Consider the following 12,543-nt stretch of genomic DNA (forward strand, 5'->3'; position numbering starts at 1 on the left):
TAAATAGGACTAATCCCCTGAGATGGGATATTAGATGGATGGGATATGAGTTACCCAGGAAAGAATTTTCTGTAGTATCTGGCTGGTGAATCTTGCCCATATGCTCAGGGTTTAGCTGATTGCCATATTTGGGGTCGGGAAGGAATTTTCCTCCAGGGCAGATTGGAGAGGCCCTGGAGGTTTTTCGCCTTCCTCTGTAGCATGGGGCATGGTTGACTTGAGGGAGGCTTCTCTGCTCCTTGAAGTCTTTAAACCATGATTTAAGGACTTCAATAGCTCAGACATAGGTGAGGTTTTTCATAGGAGTGGGTGGGTGAGATTCTGTGGCCTGCGCTGTGCAGGAAGTCGGACTAGATGATCAGAATGGTCCCTTCTGACCTTAGTATCTATGAATCTACCTACAAGATCTCTATCAAGCATTCTTAAAACCACAATACGCACCTACTGAAGTGAAAAAACAGATTGACAGAGCCAGAAGAGTACCCAGAAGTCACCTACTACAGGACAGGCCTAACAAAGAAAACAACAGAAAGCCACTAGCTATCACCTTCAGCCCCCAACTAAAACCTCTCTAGCGCATCATCAGAGATCTACAGCCTATCCTGAAAAATGATCCCTCACTCTCACAGATCTTGGGAGACAGACCAGTCCTTGCTTACAGGTAGCCCCCCAACCTGAAGCAAATACTCTCCAGCAACCACGCACCACACAATAAAAACACTAACCAAGGAACCTATCCTTGCAACAAAGCCCAATGCCAACTCTGTCCCCATATTTCTTCAAGTGACACCATCATAGGACCTAATCACATTAGCTACACCATCAAGGGCTCGTTCACCTGCACATCTACCAATGTGATATATGCCATCATGTGCCAGCAATGCCCCTCTGCCATGTACATTGGCCAAACCAGACAGTCTCTATGCAAAAGAATAAATGGACACAAATCTGACATCAGGACTCATAACATTCAAAAACTGGTAGGAGAACACTTCAGCCTCTCTGGCCACTCAGTAACAGACTTAAAGGCGGCAATTTTGCAACAGAAAAGCTTCAGAAACAGACTCCAAGAGAAACTGCTGAGCTTGAATTAACATACAAACTAGATACCAGTAACTTGGGTTTGAACAGAGACTGGGAGTGGCTGGGTCATTACACATATTGCATCTATTTCCCCATGTTAAGTATCCTCACACCTTCTTGTCAACTGTCTAAATGGACCATCTTGGTTATCACTACAAAAGTTTTTTTTCTCCTGTTGATAATAGCTCATCTTAATTAGCCTCTTACAGTTGGTATGGCTACTTTTACCTTTTCCTGTTTTCTGTATGTATATATATATATATATATATATCTTCTTACTATATGTTCCATTCTATGGATCCAATGAAGTGGGCGGTAGCCCACGAAACCTTATGCTCAAATAAATTTGTTAGTTTCTAAGGTGCCACAAGTACTCCTGTTCTTTTAGCTAAATGACAACTATCAAGTTATAGGAAATCACAGAATTATAGCATTACACTGAAAGTACAGTACTGTATACTGCATCTCTCTTAGCTATATTGGTATATGATAGGTTGGCTATTTGTTATTTTTTATTTTTGTTCTTGCTGAATTATTTTATTTATCATTTATTTTTCTGTTTCATTCCAGAAATGTTCTTCACTTTCTTTTAGGATGTCCCCTATTAATTTTAAAGCAAGCAGAAGAAATGTCAGAAAGTGAAGGACATCTGCCTTCCATTGTGGAATCTTGATAATGTGACTCCCCTGTACACAAAGAGACCAGGGAACTTTCTCTTTGAAATTAGAATGGCTTCACTTTATTTTATCTGGAGTACTCCTAAAGGCCTTTTAAAAATTTCTGATTGTGAATTGCCAAATATCAAATACAGAAAGTTAATATTAATGAAAGGAATGTAACAGAAAATCAATTGCATTCCAGAAAAAATAGCACAACAGTACAAAACTGGAACGCTGGAATAAATTAAGTCCATTATTCCCTTAAGCTAGAATTTTATGATGTTTCACATTCATTTAAGATTTAAAAAGGGACCACGCAAATCAGAATAAAATGCATATTTTTATATTTCGTATATATATTATATAGAGAAATGATTAATCCTTATAATAATTGAACATTAAAAAAACAGTTATTTGATACCTTAGCCCAATATGTTCTAGCTTTATTGGTCAGAACTTCAAAAAGATTGATTTAACTAATGTAATAAATGGAGAACTTGGGAATCATAAACCAGCTGCCTGTTCTTTTATTTAATGGGTGATGGGGAGGTAGGTGGGTTTTGCTGTTTATTCGCTTTCGTTCTTTTTTATAATAAATTGTAATAATGTAATGGCTCTAATACTTCCAGACTCATTTTACAAAAGCTGCTTCATTACAATTTAGGATTTAACATGGTAATGTTTTTAGGGTATAGGAAAATCCTGAAATCTAATGCCAAATGATATCAGGAATCCTTCCCAGTGAACTACAAAACTGGCAGATCACTTGTTACTTTCAAATGCAGTTAATTCTTTGATACTAAGTGAATCCATTGCCCTCATTACCTATGCTAGTTACAAAGGGAAATATTTTAGTAATGACATTTCATTGGAGTGGAGTATGTCTACAGCAAAGTGCTTAGATTTTTAAAAAAATATTTTGAAGTAGCGTGGGGTTCCACAGAGTGATGGTGCAGAGACAGACTGCCTCATTTCAGGAGACTGGTCTGATGGAAGCAGTGAAGTAAATGTAAGATTGCAGGAGGCCTTTGTTGTTGACCTTGCTTTTGTTTATCATCATGATAGAAATAAAGTGGAAGTTCAGCAATGCAAATGATCTTGTACTACTGAGGCAGAATTAGTTGGGTGACATAAAAATGTTATGAAATAGAAAGGGTAAGCTGGTGTCTTTCCCAACCTACTCTCAGACTTGAGTCAATTCTATTTAAAATCCACCTGTTTGCCCCTTTTTTGGTGCTTGACCGAGAAATTAATAAGACACAAAGTTCATCTCAAACTGTCTCCCTGGAGTCATCTGCTCCTAGTGTCTCCATCTTGAGCCTGCCCAGCCAGACAACCTGGATTCCCATTCTCTTGTGCGGCTCTCCCATCTCTACTATATGCGTGTGAGATAAAAAGCTGCCTTCCTTAGTGAGTCATCAGAACCTACATAACATTCCCCAGCTGGATCATTGCTAGCTAAAAGGGTGGAGTATTTCAATCAAACACTGTCAGCATGTTTCATGGAACTATAAAGATGGAAGATATGAATCAAGAAAAGTCTGAGGTCATGATTACATCAAGGGCAAACAAGTGGGTGTGAAACACATAGCAAAAAGTCAGTTCAAGCAATTTAGTGAGTCCTGGTACACTGGCAGATGTAGGTGGAGGCACATTAGCTGAGGAGAAAGTTTAGTATTTAACAGTGTGGGGTAAGGGAAGTGTAGTGAATGGAGTGTGTAGAAGGGAGTGTGGAGGGGAAGTTCAGTGTGTTTTGAGGGAATAGTTTGTTGGAAGGCTGGCATCTTTAAGAATACGTCTATACTGCAGTTGGTAGTGTGCTTCCCAGGACATCTAGATGGACACACGTAAACTGTGTTTGAGGTAGCATGCTAAAAATAGCAATGTAGCCAGGAGAGGCATGGGTGGCAGCTGAGGCTATCTGCCTCAGGACAAACCCACCCAGATCTTGTCGTTATGTAACGCTGACAGACCTTGGTCGTCAAACCAGGGATCTCTGGAGCTTAGTGCATGAACCTCTACAGCATGAGCTAAAAGCCAACTGCGTGTTCGCTAAGGCTGTAGAGCAGACTTATTTTATCTCTCTTTAAGTGGTCTCAGTGCCACTAGATGGGACAGAACACCACATCCAGAAGGTGTGTGGGTTACAGTTACATACTTGTTTAAATAGCCTGAGCTGTGGCCTATGCTGCCCATAGGTGCCAACTCTGTGGATGCTCCGGGGCTGGAGCACCTACTTGGAAAAATTGGTAGGTGCTCTGCATCCACTGGCAGCTCCCCGCCCCTCTGTCCCGCCCCAGCTCACCTCCGCTTCTGCCTCTTCCCCTGAGCGTGCCACGGCTCCGTTTCGCCCCCTAATGCCCAGCGCTTGCCACTGTGAAACAGCTGTTTTGCAGTGGCAAGTGCTAGGAGGGACGGAGGAAGAGGGAGAATGTGGCGCGCTTGGGGAAGAGACGGGGCCTAGGCAGGGATTTGGGAAAGGAGTCCAAGAGGGGCAGGGAGGGAGCGGAGTTGGGGCAGGGAGTTTTGGGGAAGGGGTTGGAATGGGGGCGGGGCAGGAGCGGGAGGGGGTGGGGCAGGGGTGGAGTTGGGGCAGGGGGTAGGGGGGTTTGAGAACCCACTGGTGCCAGGAAATGTTGGCGCCTATGATACTGACCCTGGTTACATTGCTATTTTTAGTGTGCTAGCTCCAGCAGAGCTTGTGCATGTCTGTCTAGCCGCACTGGGAAACACTGTTCCAGCTGCAATGTAGGTGTACCCTCCTTCCAACATACTCTTTACCAAATTGCAGTGTAGATACAAAGGGATCAGACTTAAGGTTGTGGTAGCAGTAAAGGATATTTCTGAGGGTGGAAGAGTAAGAGGATGTTAGGTATCTTAACTTTTCATTTCCTGGCTTTTGTGTTTATGATGTCAGGTTTGGTGTATATGTAGCAGTAGCAACCTTAATTGTTTCACAATTTAGTTTTTGTGCATTAATGGTATCTCTGGGTAGTGTGGGATGCTAAATATTGAAACAGGATGTAGAAGTGATTCATATTTATGAACTCCAGTCCTGACCTTTTCACAATTACCAGAACAAATGCTATAAATTACTCTAATTAGATCAAATTACACATGACATAAGTTTTCATTAGTATCCATTACATAAAGCAATATAGAACAAATTTTCTAATTTCCCTTATTAATTAACTGTAAATATGCCCAATCTTAAATAACAATCTCTTCCCAGTGGGCAATTAATAGTGCTTTTTATGTGAAAAATACATTATGTATATTGAAATAAAAGTATTTTGTAGAAAGAATAGTATTCATGAATTTAATCTGAGAACACATATTAAAGGAATTGCCTAGTCTGATTATATTTGTAATGCCATACTGTGAGAGTATACACTAGTCAAAGCCCTGTTAAAATATAGATGTTTTATTTGCTATCTTTTATATACCAAAATAGATTTATATGCATATTAGATATAAAGAAGTCTTTCATATATATAATGTTTGTTTTAATTAATGCACGCCATAGGAGACTTGTTTATTTAACAGGTCCAAAATTCACATTTTAGCAAACATTTATACTGTTTTCCTCTCTCTCTTTCTTTTAACAGAACACGTTGATTAAGGGTTATTGTCTAGGTTGGAAGACCCACCTTGTTTTCTCTTCCCCCCACCTGCTATATCTGTTTGTTAAAGCCATACATTTCTGAGGGTTTCCTACAAAACCATGTGAATCAAACTCTTTCTATTATTCCTTCTACCTCCATTGCTCATCACTCATGAGCAAAATCCTACTATACTGAACCAGTGCCATGGATATAACTTTTTCTGAAGGAAATAGATTTTAGTTTTAACCTTTCAAGGGATTATTATGAAAAATAAGAAAAAATACATGAAAAATACCTGAACAACTCTCTTCTAACATTTAAAAAAATCATCTGATTGTCAGTGAGGAGTTTAAAGCATCTGACTCTAAAGTGCCAGATAATATATTCCTCAGCTAGTTTATTCCATTATCAAGAATTCTACTTTCTTTATAGACTATTTTTAATAAGCAGAGAGGTTCAAATTGTAGCTGTACATTACCATCCAGTTTATATGCACATTGGACACGAAACACATTCCTATTCTCAGCACATACTCTGGGCAGGGCATATTTTCACCTCCAGTATACTTTCAGTGATGATTTCTAAAAATGTAATATATTTTCTTTGAAAATTTACAGCCAGATGTTTCATTGGCCTCAGTTTAGCCACTGAGGCCCCAGTCCTGCAACTGACTCTGTGCAAGCAGATCACAGCACTAGCCCAGACTAGTTGGCTTGGCTGACGGTTCCAGGGCAGTCTGTTAGCTCACTCAAACTCTCTCCCTTTCTCGGCTTAGTGTTCCCTTTGGTCTCTCTCTTCTGAGCCTTGGCAGAACAGCTATGTCACCAGGGTTGGGGCAGAGGAGTTGCCTCTTCTTGGCCATAAACCTGGCTTTTGCATTTGAGTGTTTAGTAGGATGCTGCTTATTTAGTCTATCGTTTTACCTCTCCTGCTCAGTTTCTTTAACAACCCCTTTTGATAAGTCCATAAAAAGTAACCAATCATAAATAAAAATAGAGGCATTCACTGTACTGATAAAAAAAAAATCAATACAGGTATTTCCCAGTTCATCACTTGTGTGCAAATCAAGTGATGTCTTCATCTAGTCAAGTTGCTTCTGTCAATGTAAGTTTGCTTCCCAAATAGGTAAATTTGCAATTTTATGCATGCGAACACAGCAGCCATTTTTAAAAAATGGGCCGTTAACTGAAAAATACAAGGAATCCTATATTTGAGTAATATTTCAGTAATAATAACTTTATTTGTAACATGCCCTCTGGGTACAGTAATTCAATAAAAACATTATAAAATACAAGAAAGGCATCATAATTAAATCTACCCGTCCCAAAGAGAATAGCAAAGAAAACAGAAGGGGACATAACACAGGAAATATGGGAGCAGGGAGAAGGTTGTAAACATAGGTTTGATAAGGGACAAACTAAAACAAAGCTTTAAAAATATGTTGTCAGGAAAGGACAGAGAGGCATCAAAGAAGAGCTAGTTCCACACACCACTCAGGACTACTGCAGCAAAAAACTCAGCCAAACTAACACACTATTGGCCAGTTTTCAAAAGTCCTCAGCACATTGACCATCAATCCTTCAAGAAATTGTCATAAGTGCCAAAATAACAGCAGTTGGGTGCTGAGCACTTTTGAAAATCTGTCTCTTATTAGGTGCTTCAATTAGAGGTAACTGAAGAGAGACTAATAAGTGACTTTTTGATGTAAAAAGAAAATTAAGAGCAAAACATGCTCTACCCTCAGCTATTCTGGGTCACCAGATCTCACCAAGATCTAAAACTTCTGTTTATACTCTATCTTTCACGCAGAAAGGGCAATTGTCCATCCTCCACATTATAACACTGTGGAAAGAGAAGCAAGAGGAGTAGTCTAAAGACAGAAGAGTCCCTCATTATCTAGAGAGATTCTCTAAATAATTCAAGGTACAAATCTGGGTTTGATATAACATCCTATAGTATATCATGGTCATTTATGCCAGCCTGTGGGACAAATATCAGATTTCTGATGTGCGTCTGTATGATCACCAGGATGTAGGGTGTGGAAAGGAGAGAATTGTATGTGATCCATAGTGAGGCATGATACAGTTTTAGTGTCTGTAGCAATACTTCTGCAAGGGTTGGAATCTTAGATACCATGGTGATGAGCAACCTAATAAAAACCTAAAGAAGGTGTAATTTTGTGCTTTCTCTCTAAAGGTATGTGTATACCACAAATAAAAGCGTGAGTGCACTTTAGCTAGTGTGGCTAACAGTAGCAGTCAAGACATGCTAACATAGCCAGCAACTGAGTACAGACTCAGTTTCCCTGGTGGGCTTGTATTGGGGTAGCTAGCCCTTCTGGAAGCCTGTGCCATCACATTCTCATAATCACTTTACCCATGCCAGCTAGATTAATGCTTAGTACAGGTATGCCTAGCACACCTTCGCTTGTGGTGGAAAAAGTACCCTAAGAGAGGTGCAGCACAAAATTCACAGCCCTAGGAGAGGGAGAGCTAAAGTGGCTCTCTGAAGGCCTTTTCCCAGTTACAGCAGCAGCCCTTGGCTACCCTATGTGCCTCAGCGCTGCTCAGGGTCTCCTCAGTGCTGTGTGCTGCTGCCCTGGCCTTGGCACACCCTCTATGCCAGGACTTGCAAAGGGGTCTTTCAAAGGTTATGACTGTTACTTCAGTTCTGTCAGTGGGGGAATTCTCCCTTGTCTAGATCTGGGGGCTTTCGAACCTCTTTACACTGCTTCAGCTCTGATGCCTGGCATAAAGGGGTGTGAGTGGGTCGGAGGATCTCCCCAGGGTGAAAACTGTCACTTAGCTAGAACCTCTAGAGAGGGGAACTGGCTGGTTGTGGCAGCTGCTTGTTTTTTGTATGTGGTGGGGAGGGGCTACATGACACATGGGTCTAGAATTTAAAAGACAATTGTTATGCTATTGTGTTATTGAATTGTTATTATTAGAACATGGTAGCAATTATATGAATGCTATAAAACCTAATAAGGTGCCCATGGCCTTGGGTAAGCTAGCATGAAATTTAATTTGCACATATCTTTCCAAAACACAGGAGGCCTGGAATATACTGTACACAGGATAATTTACACAGCAAATTAAATAGGAAATCTGAAATATTTTAAAAATATATTTTTATCAGTCTTATGTTCTTCACAAACATTATGCCACTCTTCAACCCTTTTCAGGAAAATGTCACTAATTTTAAGCAGATTAACTCACAAAAACACTTCTTTGATATGTCATCACGATAGGTCTTTAAACCAGCATTGAGCCTCAGTACTTGGTACCATTTAACACTGTATAATCATTTAAATCTGCTTTAATGACTTTATATTATAAATGTCTAAAGTATAAAAACAGACAATTATTTTAACAAGTGTTTCCTGGTTCCATGCATATGTAAAGAACATGAGGTATGTAATGTGTCTGCACAGATAACTGCTTTTACAAATTATATTAATTCTTCCTTATTTACCTTCAAAGTGCTCAGAGTTCAGTATAGTTCAAGGAAATCATTGTGGTAAACAGACAGCTTAAATGTGAGCAGTGTAAAGAGCAGCAGCTTGCAGAAATATTGCTATAGATACTAAGACCGTATCCAGCCTCACTACGGACCACACATAATTGAATCATGTTCAATAGAAGGCCATTACAAAACCGAGCTGATTTGCAATGCTAATGTGGTGAAGACAGCTGTCACTGGGAATTAAATATGATCATTCAAAGCCTGAATAAATGAGGTGTCCATTATCTCCTGGCTCTGTTGCAGTCCGCTTAAAGAACAGAAATAAATGATACTCTCTCAATAACTAGCTTAGTTATATCTTCTAGCTATGGAAACAGGAAGAAGACAGAGAGAAGAGAGAGAGCATATAGCAACAACAACAACAAAAAAGTATAGCAGGTTAATAAAGGCAAGCGGACAAACTGGGCTCTAAGACTCCATTTTCAATGAAACTGCATATATTGGAACAGTTTAAAAAAGTTATTTTGTTGCCAAAATAGTATATTTGCTTGTTAAAAATATTTGCTTATCTAGAAAGAAACAATAAAAACAGAATCCCACAAGCCATAACAAATGATTTACAAGGGAAGCGAAGTAGGAGAGTCCAAAATATTTAATGAACTAGCCCTGACATAGAATCTTTTATGTCTGCAAAGGATGATAATGAAGACAAAGGAAACATAGTTTCCCATTAACAAATATTGCTGTAAATGTCATAAGAGATTTGTACAAGATTTTAATGTAAAAACCCAATCTATAATGGAGAAAAATGTTGATTGGGATTGAAGAAATTTGCATTTGATTGGAGAAGACACTTTATGTATGTATATATGTATAATTAAGTATGTATGCATGTATAATTAAGCAAGTATGTATAATTTCACAGTGGTCATAAAAGCCAGCATTGATCTGTCAGAAGATTACCATAAAGACTAAATGGGACCAGTGTTGTGTCGGTGAATATACATTCCAGAGCTTGGCATCTAGGTCCTAAAGCTGACATGCTCAGTCCATGACTGCGCAAACATGTTAGCTACAGTGCTGGAATGCTGCACGTGGAGAAGATGAAGAGAAACACTGACAGCAAGCAGTAACAGATAATGTTTTAGTTAGTATCTAATTATGAATTATGGACCCTTAATCTTAGTTTTCTGTTATGCAGACCAGAAGAAATGGGTTTATAATCTAAAGGGTATGTCTATACTGCAGTTGAGAGTGTGCGTCCCAGATGGGGCAAACACACTCATGCTAGCTCTGCTCAAGCTAGCATGCTAAAAATAGCTCTGTGGACATTGCGGCACAGGTGGCAGCTTGGGCTAGACACTCCGGGGGTGGGGTGGGGGTGGGTGGGCAGACTTGGACTCAGGTGACTAGCCCAAGCTACTGCCCCTGTTGCAAAGTTCACACATTTATTTTAGCATGCTAGTTGACCAGAGCTAGGGCAAGTTTGCATACCCAGGCTGGGAGGCTTGCTCCCAGCTGCAGCAAAGACGAATCCAAAGTAACGATGAATTATCAAAAAAGCACCATATTTAACAGTGACATGTAGATTATAAATGAAAAGAGGCAGCGGAAACTGAGAGTGAGAGAGAGAGCACTGTAGTGTGCATTTGTAATATATATGTGTGTGCATGTATATCTGTACTGCATAATTTTAAAGGATTATTGACTATCTAAATTAGCAAATATGATCTTTGACAAATAGTGAATTAAGTGCGAAGAAAATAAAGATGTGAAAGCTAATAAATTATAGGCTAAAAAGTTAAATGTAAAAACAACATTGCAAAGTCTATAAGGCTTAGAAGACACAGGAGGATTGAACCAAACTGCACAGTGACCTTGAGAAATTCGAACAGTGATTTCTATGCACTGAAATAATATTCAGTACCAATAAATATAAAGTCATATGTATATCAGTGGAAAGTGAATAAACAGAACAAATTGCAGGGCAGCTCCCTAGAAATCAGCATGTCTGAGAGGATGTAGAGGTGATACATCAGTCTCATGTGAAGTGAAGTCACTTATTTTTAGCAGTGTGTGGGGGCTCACACAAAATTAAGGAGATAATATTGCCACATTGATGCATCTGCGCCTGGAGTATAGACCTTACACAGGTGAGGAAGGTGCCAGAGAGGCCCTGGGGGCAGGGCTAACCTTACCCCTCTTGCCCTGTCATGTATGATAGGGAAGAAGCCTTTAAAAGGGAGGAAACTGCACTCAGCTGGGGTGGAGGGGAGTGGAGAAAAGGAGAGCTTTAAGCAGCAGACTGCAGGAGTGACCCCTGAAACCATGGAGGAGCCATTCATCCTGATCCTACGGAGAGTGTAGTGAAATCCCGGACAGAGTAAACCTGACTCAGAAGCCCAATGAGAGAGATTTCTCAAAACCCACTGTGTGGGCGCTGTATCATGGGCAGCACTGTGGACTTTCCCCCGCTGCCTTTGAGGGCCCCGGGAAGAGATTTGGGGTTTGTGACTTTCCTTTCGATCCCCCATCTGGAAAGACTTAAGAAGGCCCACAAGGGACAGGGTCCCCTTTCAAGTACTAAGGAATTGTGGCCGGTGCTGGAGCCATCCAGTATAAATAACTGAGCATGGTCAGAAACTCCCACCATCTGGGGGAAGAACTGAATGAGACTCTGTTAAAACTCCACTTTAGAACAGATGTAGAAATGCTAGAGAAGATATGAAGAAGGGCAATGAAAATGACATATTAGGAGTGACCAAGAGATCTACATATATGTTCTTTAGAAAAGAAAGGACTTGGGGACATGGATACAGTATATAAAGAATATATACCAAAGAAAGGAATTATTCACAGTATATAAGATACCAGGGACCTGCCACAGGCCAAGACAGGATGGATCACAAAACATACCTATCCTCGGTAATTAGGGAATGATAGAGGGCCTTGATTCTCCTTTTACTTGCATTGGAGTAAATCAGAAATTACTCAAAGCAACTAGAGTAACGCTGGTGTAAAACTGATGTGAGAGGAGAATCAGGCCCAAAATCCTTTGATATCTCAGATATTTTGAGGTAAATTTCTTTTATATGATAAAATAGAATGAAGTCAAAGAAATACATAATTCCATTAACATTTTAAATTCCTTCATCCATAATTTGCAAGCCCTTAAACAGTGAACAGCTAAACAGAAGACCTACTGTGTTCTTCTATGAGAATGTCTTTACTGGAGTCTCCATTTTCTCAGTTTCAAATATGGTTTGGTATTTTTGCTTTGTCCTCCCTAGGTGAAAAAAAGAGCTTTTTATTAATTGATTTTAAAAATTGTGTGGTGCAATACAGCACATCTATACTTATTATGCACAACACTGGATATGTGCAACTGTCTCGGATTTCTTCTTTACTGCTCTATCCTGTCCAGGAACTCCACTATTCCTACTAGGGTGTTTTTTTATTTTTGCATTTTACTGTTCTGATGATTCTGAAATACTTTATAATCACTAATTAATTTTGCCTACAAGAATCCTGTGACTGATAGCCCCACAGACAGAAGTAAGTCACAGAACAGGGTACAGCACATACAAATTTCTGTGCACTGCTCTGTTAATATGCTTTGAACCTTAACTGGAAGGACTTCCTCTAGGGCTGAGAGGTTAGTTCAGTCTTGAGGCTCATTCAGCCCCTGACCTCCCTGCTCTCTCCAGTATTTTTTCCCATTCTTTTGTTCT

The sequence above is a fragment of the Dermochelys coriacea genome, chromosome 6 (assembly GCF_009764565.3).
Source record: "Dermochelys coriacea isolate rDerCor1 chromosome 6, rDerCor1.pri.v4, whole genome shotgun sequence".
In the NCBI taxonomy this organism is placed as follows: Eukaryota; Metazoa; Chordata; order Testudines; family Dermochelyidae; genus Dermochelys; species Dermochelys coriacea.